Below are 11,330 nucleotides of genomic sequence, written 5' to 3'. Positions count from 1 at the left end.
TGCCCGGGAATTCTTTCAAATGTCTTCACAAACTGGATTTCCCAAAGAGATACTAATGGACCAGGGCACCCCTTTTATGTCAAAGGTGATGGCAGACTTGTGCAAACTATTTCAGATGAAACAATTGCGGACTTCCGTCTATCACCCGCAGACCGAGGGCCTAGTTGAGAGGTTTAATAAAACTCTAAAGCCCAGTTTACTGCTCAGCAGGAGTACACTCAAGCACAGGTGGCTGCCTTGCAGGAGGTAGTACAGCGGCTGGCACAGGGATGAGAACAAGCGGCTGTCGCCGCTGGCAACCAGGTGTCTGTGAGGGCCAGCCATTTTTTACAAAAGCTGACACCCAGTGATGATGTAGAGGCCTTTCTCACCACCTTTGAGAGGATAGCAGAGAGAGAGGGGTGGCCCCGTGAACAATGGGCCCGCATTATCTCCCCTTTTCTCACCGGTGACCCGCAAAAGGCCTATTTTGACCTCCCAACGGAACACATCAGCGACTATGAGCGTCTGAAGGCAGAGATCCTGGCCCGCCTAGGAGTGACCACACCTGTCCGGGCTCAGAGGGTGCATCCCTGGTGGTACAAACCTGACCGACCACCCAGGTCCCAAATGCATGAACTGGTACAGCTGGTTAAAAAATGGCTGCAGCCAGAAAAACTGTCAGGCCCACAGATGGTGTCACGAGTAGTGATGGACTGGTACCTTCGGTCCCTGCCAGATGACCTACAGCGCTGGGTAAGCCATGGAGACCCTGCAACCGCTGACCAGCTGGTTGAGTTGGTTGAAAGGTACACCATGGTGGAGGACCTGCTTGGGCCTGCCAAGTGTCGGGAACCCACACCAATGGCAACCAGACCAGCCATAGCACCTAGGAGAGAAGCCCTGCCAGACACTGGGACCCGCAAAACTGCATCGCCTGCTGCAGAACCTCGAAGGGTGGTTCCTGTCCCAAGAATGGGAGACCTACAGTGTTGGCGATGTCGGTCCTGGGGACATACCCGGTCGCAATGCCCACTTCAGGGGGCGCCTGTGTAACTATAGAGCAGTTGCTGGTTCCCCAACTGTATGGGCGGATGCTACTTGATCTAGCCCGCAACGACGCACTGGGAGGACACTTGGGGGCAGAGAAAACAGAGGCCAGGATAACCGACCGGTTTTACTGGCCAGGGGTGAAGGCTGAGGTTAAAAGATATTGTGCATCTTGTCCCATTTGCCAGTTAACTGCCCCAGTGCCCCACTATAGAAGCCCTCTGGTACCCTTGTCGATTATTGAGGTTCCATTTGAGCGGATCGCTATGGATCTCGTGGGACCCCTGGTAAAGTCGGCAAGGGGGCACCAATATATATTAGTCATCCTAGACTACGCGACCAGATATCCAGAAGCAGTTCCTTTGAGGAATACTTCCTCTAAGGCCATTGCCCGGGAATTATTTCAAATGTCTTCATGAACTGTATTTCCCAAAGAGATACTAACGGACCAGGGCACCCCTTTTATGTCAAAGGTGATGGCGGACTTGTGCAAACTATTTCAGATTAAACAATTGCGGACTTCCGTCTATCACCAGCAGACCGATGGCCTAGTTGAGAGGTTTAATAAAAACTCTAAAGTCCATGCTAAAAAGAGTGGTGCAGAAGGACGGGAAGGATTGGGATATATTACTCCCTGCCCTCTTGTTTGCCATCCGGGAGGTTCCACAAGCGTCCATGGGCTTCTCGCCATTTAAGCTAGTGTATGGGCGAAGGCCCCGGGGGTTGCTCGATCTGGTAAAGGAAACGTGGGAAAGTGAATCCTCACCGCACAAAACCGTAGTAGAGCATATTTCTCAAATGCGAGAGAGGGTGGCTAAAGTGATGCCGCTGGTGAGGGAGCACATGCAGAAGGCTCAGGAAGCCCAAAGAAGGGTGTATAACCGATCGGCAAAAATCAGACAGTTTCAAGTAGGAGACCGGGTGGCTGTCCTAATATCCACAGTGGAGAGCAAGTTCCTGGCCAAGTGGCAAGGTCTGTTTGAAGTAGTAGAAAAAGTGGGGGAGGTAAACTACAAGGTACACCAACCAGGGAAAAGAAAACCATACCAGATCTATCACGTAAATTTGTTGAAACCCTGGAGAGACAGAGAACAGGTATCCATGGTGGTAGCGGTACGATCAGGAGACCATGCAGGAATCAACTTGGTGCAGGTGGCTGCTACCTTAACTAGGCCCCAAACCCAGCAAGCAAAAGAGTTCCTTCAAAGAAATAGGGACATGTTTTCAGGGTAGCCGGGTCTCGCCAATGTTATCGAGCATGACATTGTAACTGAACCCAATGTAAAAATTTGGTTAAAGCCTTACCGTATCCCAGAAGCTCATAGAGTGGCAGTGTCTGAAGAGGTGAAAAGAATGCTCAAGCTTGATGTCATTGAGGAATCGCAGAGCGAGTGGTCAAGTCCAATCGTGTTGGTACCCAAACCCAACGGCACTCTTCGCTTCTGCATCGACTTAATGAAATCTCCAAGTTTGATGCGTATCCCATGCCACGGGTAGATGAGCTCATTGAGAGGTTGGGGCCTGCCAGGTATATTACCACGCTGGACCTCACGAAAGGGTACTGGCAGATTCCCCTGACCAAAGAAGCTAGGGAGAAAACAGCCTTCTCTACCCAGGAAAGCCACTTCCAATACAAAAGAATGGCATTTGGTTTACACTCTGCCCCCCCGCTACGTTCCAAAAGGCCATGGACAAAACTTTGCGTCCACATCATCGGTATGCTTCTGTTTATTTGGATGACATAGTCATCTTCAGCCCTGATTGGGAGTCCCATCTTCCCCGAGTTCAGGCAGTCTCGTAGACGCCTTGAGAAGAGCAGGATTCACCATCAATCCGGAAAAATGTGCAGTTGGGGTGGAGGAAGCCAAGTACCTAGGGTACATTGTGGGTAGAGGGCTGGTGAAGCCCCAAATGAGTAAAGTAAAAGCCATACAGAACTGGCCCCGTCCCCTAACCAAGAAGCAGGTCAGAGCATTTTTGGGCATAGTTGGCTACTAACGGAGGTTTATCCCCAACTTTGCCACCATTGACTGACCTGACCAAAGGCAGAAAGTCGGTGATGGTAAAGTGGAATGATGATGCCAAAAAAGCTTTTCAGAAGCTTAAGACGGCATTGTGCCGGGATCCGGTGCTCGTAGCTCCGGACTTTACAAAGGATTTTGTAGTACAGACAGATGCTTCAAATGAAGGGTTAGGAGCAGTCCTGTCTCAAGTGATCAACGGGGAGGAGCACCCCGTCGTTTTTCTAAGTAGAAAGCTGACGGCAGCGGAGAAAAACTACGTGGTGGTGCAGCGGGAGTGTCTTGCCATTAAGTGGGCTTTGGACTCTTTACGTTATTTCCTTCTAGGCAGAAGGTTTCGCCTGGTATCCGACCACACCCCCACTGACCTGGATGAGGCAAAATAAGCCCACTAATGCCAGGGTGACAAGGTGGTTCCTTTCTCTCCAGGAGTTCAATTTCGTGGTAGAGCACAGATCCGGGAGACAACATCAGAGTGCCGATGCCCTCTCCCGGGTCCATTGTATGATGTCAAATGGTGTCTCCAACACCTCCGCGGTGAGGCAGAGGGGAGGGGGGATATGTACAGGACCTCATGGTTGGGTCCTGGACAAGTAGCACCTGTATTCGGGTTGTGGTCCCTTCAAGGCAGGGTTTGACAAATTTGCTTGGAATCTAGGAGCCAGCTAAAAAAGTTAGGAGCCGGGTCCGTAACGGCAATCCGGACCTGTCCCTGGCCTGACATGGCATTATTTTTCACAATATAAAAAAAATTGGGCTAACTTTACTGTTGTCTTATTTTTTTAATTGAATAAATAATTTTTCCTCCAAAAAAGTGCGCTTGTAAGTCCGCTGCACAAATACGGCGTGACAGACAGTATTGCAACGACCGCCATTTTATTTTCTAGGTTGTTAGAATTAAAAAATATATATATAATGTTTAGGGGTTCTAAGTAAAGGGGAGGAGATGGGCGGGCAGTGAAAGCTCCATTAGCATTGCTGGCTGTCATACCAACAGCCGCCACTAGAGGGCACCAGATTCCAGAAGGAAAACATAGAACTGCAGAAGGCCTCAAAGCCGCGGCCTCAATTACCGGCCGGCGGCGGCGCGGCCCGACGCGATCACGCCGGGGGGGTGCACGGAGACAGGATACCCCCAGCTGTGCTGCCCCAAGCGCCAGGTCGCTAATTCTAGTCGCAAATGCGACCTGGGGCAGCACAGCTGGGGGCCTCCTGTCTCCGTGCACCCCCCCTGGCGTGATCGCGTCGGGCAGCGCCGGCGCTGGCCGGTAATTGATTTCTATAAGGACTCTGAAAACTTTGGGGCGAAGACCCGGCTACAGAACTGGAGGTGATTTTCTTTCATTCTTGTGTTTGTGTGCTGAAGGTAAGTGGACTTTAATTTACGTTTTTGATTTGTGTGTCGAAGAAAAGCCTTATTTTTGATTTAATTATAAATAAAGGTCTTTTGGTTTCACCGTTGAACGGTTTATACACTTGGTCCCGCGGAGCTGTTATCCCCAAAGTTTACAATAAATACAGTATCTCACAAAAGTAAGTACACCCCTCACATTTGTGTACACCCGTTCCCACATTTTGTCATGTTACAACCAAAAACGTAAGGATTTTATGTGATGGACCAACACAAAGTGGCACATAATTGTGAAGTGGAAGGAAAATGATACAAATAAATAGGTGAAAATTGTGTGTGTGGGGGGGGGGGCGTTTGTATTCAGCCCACCTTTACTTTGATACCCCTAACTAAAATCTAGTGGAGCCAATTGCCTTCAGAAGTCACCGAATTATAAATAGAGTCCACCTGTGTGTCATTTAATCTCCGTATAAATACAGCTGTTCTGTGAAGCCCTCAGCTTACAATCAAACGGTTTTGCCGTCGGTAAAAACTCTGACGGTTTCTCCGACGGAATTCCGCTCAAGCGGTCTTGCCTACACACGATCACACCAAAGTCTGACCGTCTACAACACGTATGACGGGACTAGAAAAAGGAAATGCAATAGCTTCCGCACTTGCTTCAGAGCATGCGTCGTTTTAGGTATGTCGGAACAGCATACAGTGAGCGGTTTTCCCGATAGGCATTGGTTCCGTCTGAAAAATATACAACATGTTCTCTTTCTAGGTCCATCAGAATTTTCCATGTAAAAAGTCCGATGGGGCATACACAGGATCGGAATATACGATGTAAAGCTCCCGTCTGACATTTTCTGTTGTAAATTCCGCTCTTGTGTGTACATGGCATTAGTGAACAAACAGCATCATGAAGGCCAAGGAACACACCAGACAGGTCAGGGATGAAGTTGTGGAGAAGTATAAAGCAGGGTTGGGTTATAATAAAATCTCCCAAGCTTTGCACATCTCACGGAGCTCTGTTCAATCCATCATCGGAAAATGGAAAGAGTATGGCACAACTGCAAACCTACCAAGACATGGCCGTCCACCTAAACTGACCGGGCCGGGCAAGGAGAGCATTCATCAGAGAAGAGCCAAGAGGCCCATGGTGACTCTGGAGGAGCTGCAGAGATCCACAGCTCAGGGGGGAGAATCTGTCCACAGGACAACTATTAGTCGTCTCTCCACAAATCTGCCCTTTATGGAAGAGTGACAAGAAGAAAGACATTGGAGAAAGAAAGTCATAAGAAGTCCTGTTTGTAGTTTGTGAGAAGCCATGTGGGGGAGGGGGCAGCAAACATGATCTGGTCAGAGGAGACCAAAATTCTACTTTATGGCCTAAAAGCAAAACGCTATGTGTGGGGGAAACTAACACCGCCCATCCCCCGAACACACCATCCCTACCGTGAGACATGGTGGTGGCAGCATCATGTGGTGGGGATGGTTTTCTTCAGCAGGGACAGGGAAGCTGGTCAGAGTTGATGGGAAGATGGATGGAGACAAATACAGGACAATCTTAGAAGAAAACCTGTTAGAGTCGGCAGAAGACTTGAGACCGGGGCGGAGGTTCCCCTTCCAGCAGGACAACGACCCGAAACATCCAGCCAGAGCTACAATGGAATGGTTTACATCAAAGCATATTCATGTGTTAGAATGGCCCAGTCACAGTCCAGACCTAAATCCCATTGAGAATCTGTGGCAAGACTTGAAAATTGCTGATCACAGACGCTCTCCATCCAATCGGACAGAGCTTGAGATATTCTACAAAGAAGAAGAATGGGCAGAAATGTCCTCTCTAGATGGGCAAAGCTGGTAGAGACACCCCCAAAAAGACTTGTAGAGAAAGGGGGTTCTACAAAGTATTCACTCCGGGGGGCGCCATACAAATGCCCCTCCCCCCACACTTTTCACATATTTATTTGTATCATTTTCCTTCCACTTCACAATTATGTGACACTTTGTGTTGGTCCATCACAGAAAATCCCAATAAAATACATTTACCGTATATACTCGAGTATAAGCCGAGATTTTCAGCCTCTTTTTTGAGGCTGAAAGTGCCCCCTCGGCTTATACTCGAGTCACCGCTGTCTGACTGCTCGATCAGCGTATCGAGCAGACAGACGGCGGACATTAAAATTCAAAAGCCGCGCCTCCTTCTCCGCCTCCGCCTGTGATAGGCGGAACACTGAATTTCCCAGCAGTCAGTGTTCCGCCTATCACGGACATCCGCTCATTCTCATACTACGGACGACGATGAGAGGATGTCCGTGATAGGCGGAACACAGGCTGCTGGGAAATTGAGTGTTCCGCCTATCACAGGCGGAGGCGGAGGCGCGGCTTTTGAATTGTAGAATGGCCGCCGAGAAGAGCGGCGATCCATCGGCACGACACGGGACGGAGGAGGCACGGGACGGAGGAGGCACGGGACGGAGGAGGCACGGGACGGGGGAGGCACGGGACGGAGGAGGCTCGGGACGGAGGAGGCTCGGGACGGAGGCTCGGGACACAGGTAGGCTGGACACACACACAAGGCTGCACGGACACACACACAGGGATGGATGGATGGACACACACACACACACACACACACACATGGATGGATGGATACACACACACACACACACACAGGGATGGATGGATGGATACACACACACACACACACACACAGGGATGGATGGATGGATGGATGGATACACACACACACACACACACACACAGGGATGGATGGATGGATGGACACACACACAGGGATGGATGGACGGACACACACACAGGGATGGATGGATGGATGGACACACACACAGGGATGGATGGATGGATGGACACACACACAGGGATGGATGGACGGACACACACACAGGGATGGACGGACACACAGGGATGGACAGCCATGTCTCACCCTCGGCTTATACACGAGTCAATAAGTTTTCCAGTTTTTTGGGGGTAAATTGGGGGCCTCGGCTTATATTCGGGTCGGCCTATACTCGAGTATATACGGTACTTTTTTTTGTAACAGATCAAAATGTGGGGAATTTCAAGGGGTATGAATACTTTTTCAAGGCACTGTATAACTTTTTATGTATGGGGAACCTCCAGCAATGTGAAATTGAATCCTGCTTTACTTTTTTAGGGTGTGGGAGTGCATATGGGACTGCGGGGGTCCCTTGTTTTTCTACCTCCGGATGAAAAAAAAATACCCATCCTTTTTTCCTCTTTTCGTTTGGTGGAGTGCAGTCGCGGCCACGTGAGGAGTTCCATCTGACGATTTCCGGTTGATGTAAAATCCGGGTCTTACGGAAATAGTCGCGCTTGCGTCGGATGGACACGCCTCTGACGGTATCCTATTGGATGAAACGCGTCGGACTGGGTACTGTAGACGTAAGCGATTCGACACAATTTTTCCATTTTTTTTTTCAATCGGTCTTTTTAATATTAATAATAAAAAGGTTTTATTATTATTTTTATTATTAATTTGTTACATTCCATTAATTTGGATGCGGCATTCGGTATTTCCGATAATTCGTAACTTCGGATAAATTGGTATTCGTTACGTTCACTAACAGCCAAATTTGAACGGAAATTCCAATACCTATAATTTAATAGTTTAGCAATAGTTATTCTAAGTTAGTTATCTTTTTCGGATTTTTTGTTTATATTTTTGGATTTCCCAACTTTTAAATTTTTTCTAATTTTCAAGATTTTGAATTTTCATATTTTCTGAATTTCCAAATTTCTGAATTCAGGAACCAAACAAATTGCACATGCCTCGCTGTTACAGTGTGGCGCTTTTTTTTTCGTATTGCGGTTGTTGAACAATGTAACACGTTGTGTATTGTACACAAATTATTAACGGCTCCGCCTCCACATTCCAGACAAGTCATTTTTCTGACCAATCAGATTTCTACCTTTTACTATTTCCTGATTTTATGACGGCAAACTTATAAAAGTAAAATTATAATTAAAAAAAAGTATTAAACGAAAAAAAAAAGAATTACCGTATTTATCGGGGTATAACACATTCGTTATAGGGGGGGAAAAAATATTAAATAAGGAACTTTGAAGCAAAATAAGGGTCAGTGATCATCTGCAGCCTCACCATTGCCAACAATGCAGCCTGATCAATGCCCATCTGCAGCCTCACAAGTGCTATCAATGCAGCCTCATCAGTCCACATCAATGCAGCCTCACCATTGCCTTCAATGCAGCAGCCTCACCATTGCCTTCAATGCAGCAGCCTCACCATTGCCATCAATGCAGCAGCCTCACCATTGCCTTCAATGCAGCAGCCTTACCGTTGCCATCAATGCAGCAGCCTCACCATTGCCTTCAATGCAGCAGCCTCACCATTGCCATCAATGCAGCAGCCTCACCATTACCTTCAGTGCAGCAGCCTCACTAGTGCCATCAATGCAGTAGCCTCACCATTGCCATCAATGCAGCAGCCTCACCATTGCCATCAATGCAGCAGCCTCACCATTACCTTCAATGCAGCAGCCTCACCATTACCTTCAATGCAGCAGCCTCACCAGTGCCATCAATGCAGCAGCCTTACCATTGCCATCCATGCAGCAGCCTCACCATTGCCTTCAATGCAGCAGCCTCACCATTGCCTTCAATGCAGCAGCCTCACCATTGCCTTCAATGCAGCAGCCTCACCATTGCCATCAATGCAGCAGCCTCACCATTGCCTTCAATGCAGCAGCCTCGCCATTGCCTTTAATGCAGCAGCCTCACCAGTGCCATCAATGCAGCAGCCTCACCATTGCCATCAATGCAGCAGCCTCACCATTGCCATCAATGCAGCAGCCTCACCATTGCCTTCATTGTAGCAGCCTCACCATTACCTTTAATGCAGCAGCCTCACCATTACCTTCAATGCAGCAGCCTCACCAGTACCATCAATGCAGTAGCCTCACCATTGCCATCAATGCAGCAGCCTCACCATTGCCATCAATGCAGCAGCCTCACCATTACCTTCAATGCAGCAGCCTCACCATTACCTTCAATGCAGCAGCCTCACCAGTGCCATCAATGCAGCAGCCTTACCATTGCCATCCATGCAGCAGCCTCACCATTGCCATCCATGCAGCAGCCTCACCATTGCCTTCAATGCAGCAGCCTCACCATTGCCTTCAATGCAGAAGCCTCACCATTGCCTTCAATGCAGCAGCCTCACTATTACCTTCAATGCAGCAGCCTCCCCATTGCCATCAATGCAGCAGCCTCACCATTGCCTTCAATGCAGCAGCCTCGCCATTGCCTTTAATGCAGCAGCCTCACCAGTGCCATCAATGCAGCAGCCTCACCATTGCCATCAATGCAGCAGCCTCACCATTGCCATCAATGCAGCAGCCTCACCATTGCCTTCAATGCAGCAGCCTCACCATTGCCATCAATGCAGCAGCCTCACCATTACCTTCAGTGCAGCAGCCTCACCAGTGCCATCAATGCAGTAGCCTCACCATTGCCATCAATGCAGCAGCCTCACCATTGCCATCAATGCAGCAGCCTCACCATTACCTTCAATGCAGCAGCCTCACCATTACCTTCAAGGCAGCAGCCTCACCAGTGCCATCAATGCAGCAGCCTTACCATTTCCATCCCAGCAGCAGCCTCACCATTGCCTTCAATGCAGCAGCCTCACCATTGCCTTCAATGCAGCAGCCTCACCATTGCCTTCAATGCAGCAGCCTCACCATTGCCATCAATGCAGCAGCCTCACCATTGCCTTCAATGCAGCAGCCTCGCCATTGCCTTTAATGCAGCAGCCTCACCAGTGCCATCAATGCAGCAGCCTCACCATTGCCATCAATGCAGCAGCCTCACCATTGCCATCAATGCAGCAGCCTCACCATTGCCTTCATTGTAGCAGCCTCACCATTACCTTTAATGCAGCAGCCTCACCATTACCTTCAATGTAGCAGCCTCACCAGTTATCGCTTCTCGGCCTTTTGGCTAAGATCAAGTGTAGTATCTGTTCTTATCAGTTGCCAATAGGTGGCGCTTGTTTACCGTCCCTGCTCTACGGCGAGGTGGAGTAGGGGTGGCGGTTGCTATGCAAAGCCTGTTGGTGTAAAGGTGACCCGGACTGGTTTGTAGCCGGTTCGGGAAGCCTCCTGATGAGGGCGGAGAACCACTGGTCGGCGCCAGGGGAGGGGACCCTGGCAGACCGGCTTGGATTGTGGCAGCTTTAGCCCCAGTCAGTTTTTCGGGAGGGAACGCTTAGCTCTTCTGTTCCAGCAGAGGGGCGGCCGGTACCTTTCGAATATAATTAGGTAGGAGTGACGGGAGTGAGGGTTTGACCTGATGGCAAAGGGTCTCACTAAGCTCGCTGATCTCCATGCCTTTCTGGCTGTGGTGGGGGCTGTCGTGGTCTGGGCTGGGCTGTCGGGGATGCTTTTGTTGGAAAGCCCATGGTGATGTGCCCCTGGAGTGGCAGTCCAGGGGTGCCTTCTTTCACTGTGCGTCAGCACTTTGATTTAGGCACCTAGGTCACGTCACCATTACACGCTTTTTTTACACCTGCCTCTAGGGCCCGGCCTTTTGGCTAGGACCAGAGGAATTTTTGATTCCTGGCCGGAGGGCCGGCCATTGTATTGCACAATGGCCACTTTTCACTCTCCTCTCCACTATCCCTTCCTCACTTTTTATTTATTTTATTTGTGTGTGTTTTGTCACAGTCTGTCACTGCACGTTTGATGAGTAGGGTGTCGGTCCTCGGACCAATCCTGAAAGTCTCTGGGAGAGCGGACATAGGCCTTATGGCTTGGTCCAATCTCCATGAGGGGGGGCCTACCTTCGGGGAAGCCCCCACAGTACCAAGTACCTAGGAGGTTCTGTTTCGGCAGTCCTCCCGGGGAAAGGAGGGCTTCCGGTTTCGTCCGGGGCCCACT

At 49.5% G+C, this 11,330-nt stretch overlaps 1 protein-coding gene and 1 pseudogene across 1 annotated transcript in view; both read left to right on the top strand.

Moving 5' to 3' along the window:
* The window catches only part of LOC143955898 (uncharacterized), a 168,706-nt gene that overhangs the window by 56,227 nt on the left and 101,149 nt on the right, over nucleotides 1–11,330 (top strand). The window lies entirely within an intron of this gene.
* LOC143956433 (U2 spliceosomal RNA) lies at nucleotides 10,373–10,454 on the top strand (annotated as a pseudogene).

This window comes from Lithobates pipiens, unplaced genomic scaffold, assembly GCF_037356315.1.
Source record: "Lithobates pipiens isolate NorthernLeopardFrog02 unplaced genomic scaffold, aLitPip1_a1.2 Scaffold_35, whole genome shotgun sequence".
NCBI lineage: Eukaryota > Metazoa > Chordata > Amphibia > Anura > Ranidae > Lithobates > Lithobates pipiens.
The sequence above is the reverse complement of the archived record's forward strand: the minus strand, read 5'-3'. Positions and strand labels throughout refer to the sequence as shown.